Here is a 5,402-nt window from a genome sequence, read left to right as displayed (position 1 = left end):
CCAGAGGCTATACCAACTCCATATAACGTTGCTCCCCAACATTCGGTGTTATGGGGATTTTTGACAGGGGTTTTAACTAAATTGGCTGTAATTTGCTACGTTTGGTTCAATAATTGCCCACTTTTGAGAGTAGCCCCCATATAAGGTAACCACCCCCCAAATTCAGTATTTTGGAGGTTTTACACACGATTTTCAGCAGAATCGCCTGTAATTTGGCGAAAAATTATCAATATTGGCTTATGTTTTGGTGTTGCCCCCATATAACCGTGCCCCTCAATAACCGTTATTTTGATGGTTTTGGCACATATGTCTACCTACATTTTGAGCTTGAGTACATTTTCAACCAATTTTTGAGCAATTTAATATTTTGGATTATCATTGAGTAGAATATGTTCCTAGCAAAAAAATATCAATATTGGCCCATATTTCCGGGAATCCCCCATATAATGGTAATGGTATTATTGGGGGATTTTTAATATGATTTTCAAACGAATAGACACCATATAACTGTACCACCCTATTTTCGATATTTTGGAGGATGTAGTCGCATTTGTACCACTGCAATAAAGGCTTCTTGAAGGTATATATTATATATTTGTAGACTCGATAGAAGGAAATACAAACTGTTTTCACGGTTCTTGTTCTTGATAACTCAGCTTAACCTGGCCACGGAATAATAGCTTTTGCCAGTGTACTGGACTTGGAAATCTGAAGGGTACTAGTATTTAAAACATTCTCGCCTTCATCGAACTGGGATTTATAAATCGCAGATCATCACCTATGAAATCTATTGAATATATCCGGTTGAAGTCCACATGTGCTTCCAAACATGCAATCAGAAACCCCTACATAATAAATTTCTAAGGCTGACGTCAGAGTGCGCGCGAGAAGCGATACTATGATATGCCGCTAGACGACGCTATAAACCTCTGCGTGTGTTTTCTTATGGCATAGCGCAAAAGCTGTCAGAGTGGATGCTACGCTACAAGCGAGACAAAGCGAGTGCAAGCGATAAAGCGTGTTGTGCAATGGTTTATAGCAAGAGCTCGCTTTGACTCTGTTTGAGTTTCTTTGTTTGTTATTTTTATTTACCGTTATTGATCGGTTTTTGGCATCGTTATTTTGCATCTTATCGAATTTTAATGGTATGGACCAATCTGTCGGGATTTTGAATCCTTCTTCAGTCAATAAACACCAGTTTACAACAGAAATAGGCGATGTAAACCAACAACACGTTTTGCTCTCTATAGCACTCACTCTGACATACTACAGCATTGAAGTAGCATGAACTATTATAGCATGTAGTATCGCATCGCTTCTCGCTTGCACTCTGACGTCAGCCTAAGACGTGGTGCCGTACGCTAAGGTAAAGAATCCTACGATCTAACATCTACTTCTGGAGTTCGCACACTCCAATACTGGGAGATTTGATTCTAGTATATCGAAACACATGGTCAAGCGGACAAGAGCCCATTGCGCTAAACATTCAGACATTGTTAGAGATCGCTCCTCCTTTGAGCTACCGTGAATATACTTTTCTATCCTAGTGCGTTGGATATTTCAAATTTCTTTTGGATCCTCTTCTGTAGCCAAAATGATAAAAGTTAACGAACAATTTCTTATTAGGATTTACATATATTAAATAAGATATTTTTTGCTTAATTTGGCTTAAAATAGTATTTGGTTCCGAATAAAGTTTAACTTCAGGGAGATATGTAGGTTACCATTCGACCTAGCCCATTCAATTAAAACCAGTAAGGAAAGTAGTAAAGTCGGACGGGGCTGACTATATTATACCCTTCTCCACTAAACAGGACTATTAACATGAAATTGGATGAACTAAAGTATGTGATACTCATCTAAATGTGAATCGACTCAGATTAATCCATAAACATGTCATTCGTTTGTGTTTGTTACAATGGGACAAACGTATGTAAATCGACTTTAAAAAATTATAGTAGGACATCCGTTGGGCTATGTCTGTACTTATAGAAAACGCAACTACGTTATTCCACGCTCAATTTTGTACGTTGTGCAAATTTTCATGTCAATCTGACAAACATGAGGAGTTTGATGCAACATTTACTTAAAATTGGACGAAAATATATACGGAAGCTATATCCAAATATGAACCGATTACATCGAAACTTGTCACAGGTTAGGTTATACTAATTTATTTACGTTTTGCTCCTATCAGCTATATATTGGTTACTTTGTGCATCAATTACTTAAAATCAATCGATAACATATAAGGGAGGTATATCTAAATCTGCACCGATTTTCACGAAACTTGTCAGACATCACTCTAGGCACAATTCAGTACGTTATGCCAAATTTCGTGCAAATCGAAAGATATATAGGGACATTGGTGCACCATTTACATAAAATCGGACGAAAATATATATGGGAGCTATATCTAAATCTGAACCGATTATCGTGAATTTCAATAGGGTTCGTCCTTGGGCCAAATAAGTGACTTGTGCAAAATTTCATCCCAATCGGATCATAAATGCCACCTGTACTTTGTTTACAATTTAACATCTACAGACGGACAGACGGACGGACGGACTGACGGACATGGAATAAATCGACTCAGAAAGTGATTCCATCCATATTCTCAAAAGGAGCCATGTGTCTATCTCGTTTCCTTTTGCCTGTTCACAGTGTGGTGAAAGGTATAAAATACAAAGTGTATCATAATGACACTAGAATATTATTTTTGACGTCATGTGCTTACATTTATGCCAAAGTTTTTCAACACCGAGCCATGCTTGGTCACGTCCCAATTCATTATTGAAACACACTATACTTTTAAATCAAATAAAAGTGGATGTTCACACTCAGATTATATAAACTTGTTTAAAGAATGTTTTTCTACAGATGTATTGCTATCATCGTTTATAGAGATTTTAACACTTCAATGTCAAGATTTAACACCTCATTTTCAATTCCACTTAGCTCGTTATGTTTGTCTGCAAAAATATAAAAGCTAAATGCTTTAAGGCATTCACATAAAAACAACAGTATCAACATAACCGACATCACTCCCACGTGTATCTATCTCCATTTCACCTTTATATATGTATGTGTGTATGGTTATTGTTTTTTTGTATCGAAGTTCTTGATTGGCTTCCTCTCAGCATGCCATCAATAGAGCACCTTTAAGCTTCACATTTGCTGTCTAAAATAAACATCAACTTCAACTCGTATCTGTAAGTAATTTAAATATCCTTACTGTCGCAGTTTTCTCCCACCTTCTTCAAAACCTTGCTTTTTTGTCATTTAATGTGTCCCAAAACTTTTCTATCAATTTTGGGATTTAACACGTTTTAAATGGTTTTCATTTCTTCCTTTGGTATACCGTACTTTGTTACTTTTTCGTGTATGTTTGTGTGTGCAACTCCTGATGAAATCTTTATGAAGGAAGAATCTTTTTATTGAAATTATTTGTTTATATTTGGATTAAATGGGAATGGAATAATAAACAAACGGTAGCAAAAATGTCTACCCTTAACTTGATATGGTTTATAACGACTATCGCTTATAGCGACCAATTTCGACGGTCCTTTGACGGTCGTTATAAGCGATTTTGACTCTTGCGATTTCTGATGTAATGATAAATTATACCCTACAGGTTATCTACTGGGTATTTTGTCTTTGTGCATATATTTGTAACAGGCAAAAGGAAACGAGATAGACACATTTTGTGGGGGAGGTACAAGAAGGAGTGGACCGATATTCCAAATTTTCGAACATAAACTAAGTTTGGAAGAAATATTACGATGTTTTGACGAAATCGACAGACGGAAGGATAATTGTAAATCGACTCCAAATTCCCTGAAACGGACTTGCTCCAAGGAAACATATTTTGATGAAGCAGGTTTTCACCGTAGTGTGTATATACACTCATTAGCCATAAGGCTGAACCCACAACCTTATTAGAACGGGGATCAGTCAGAAAAAAATGACGAGAATGACAACAGACAGATTTAACATTCTAAGAACCCTTGAAGTTTAGGACCCTCTAAGTGTTTACCGTTTAGAACCCTCTTGAGGCGTTGCATTAAACTCTGTAAGAACCCCTTGAATAGTCGTTTTGAACCCGTTTGAACCTTAACCCGTTTTGAACCCTTGAAGTGTGCGTAACTCAGAAACCGTAAACTGACATTGATATTTTTTGGTAGGAAGATTTGACACTCCACAAGAGTTTGATAAACCAAATTAGATCGAAGTCGTGTGAAAAACATGTCCAAACCCCTCAAAATACCCAAAAGTGGGGAAGCTTGGACAAATGTTGATAATTTTGATTGAGACATTTGCTATAAAGTTAAATTGCTCGAAAATTAGTTGAAAGACATGCCCAAGCTCCCCAAAATATTATTTCTTGATGTTTAGCGTTATATGGAGACTTCCCTAAAAGGTGGACCAATATTGAGACTTTTTAGTTAGAAACATGTACCCCCAAGATCTGAGATATACAGTGGTGGTCACAGAATTAAAACATTTACTGTGATAAACATTTGTTGACCAGCCCTCGATTCGTTTGAAGTATTTTTGAAAATTTTTTAATTCAGAACACTTCGATATACTGCACTTAAGAGATTTAGTGTGAAAATAGAAAATTATTGCATGCAATTTTTCATAAATAACGGTTTTTATGAAAATACATCGATTTTGAAGTGGCCATATAATTAAAACATTGTGTGATTTTTTACTTTACTGAATTTTTTCCCAACATATTTTTGAAAAAGCTCTTTAATTTAGTTAAATTATTTAACTTAGCACTGTTAGAATCATTTACAGATAAAAATATCTGAAAAAATCTATCACAATTGCCAAAAATTTGTACAGTACACCTAACATTCAGAAAACACCCTTATTATTGAAAATTAAGGTCCGAATGCACAAGAAATTGCTAGAATTATTAAAAAACAATTAATAATTCTCCAAATAATAAATATTTGAAATAAAAACTTAAAAAATGGGAATTAACATAAAGGAACGATTCAATTTCAATAGCCTTTACTAAAGAAGGCCGGAATATTTTTGCAGTATGTGAGAAAATATCGATTGATATCGGTATTTATTATATCAAATCGATTGTTCGAGTAGTACAGAATATATTTTATCAAAAAATATATCACTCACAACAGAACGAACAGAGATCAACGCCTATGTTGACGAGTAAAGATTTCTGGCACACAGCAGCATGATTGATGGTCAACTCTTGACCCTTAAAATCTATTGAACTTGACAATATTTTTCCAAAATAATATTTTATGAAGAGAATAACTTCCACTTAATCTATTTTAGAAACAAATTAGGAAAAATTTTACACTTTGACAAATATTTGAAGACTTGTGTTGAACATCAAAAATGCTGCTGTGTGCCAGAAACCTTTA

The sequence above is a fragment of the Musca vetustissima genome, unplaced genomic scaffold (genome assembly GCF_032173495.1).
Source record: "Musca vetustissima isolate MV318-11 ecotype Yass unplaced genomic scaffold, APGP_CSIRO_Mvet_v1 utg85597, whole genome shotgun sequence".
Classification (NCBI taxonomy): Eukaryota; Metazoa; Arthropoda; class Insecta; order Diptera; family Muscidae; genus Musca; species Musca vetustissima.
Note: the sequence above shows the minus strand (reverse complement) of the source record.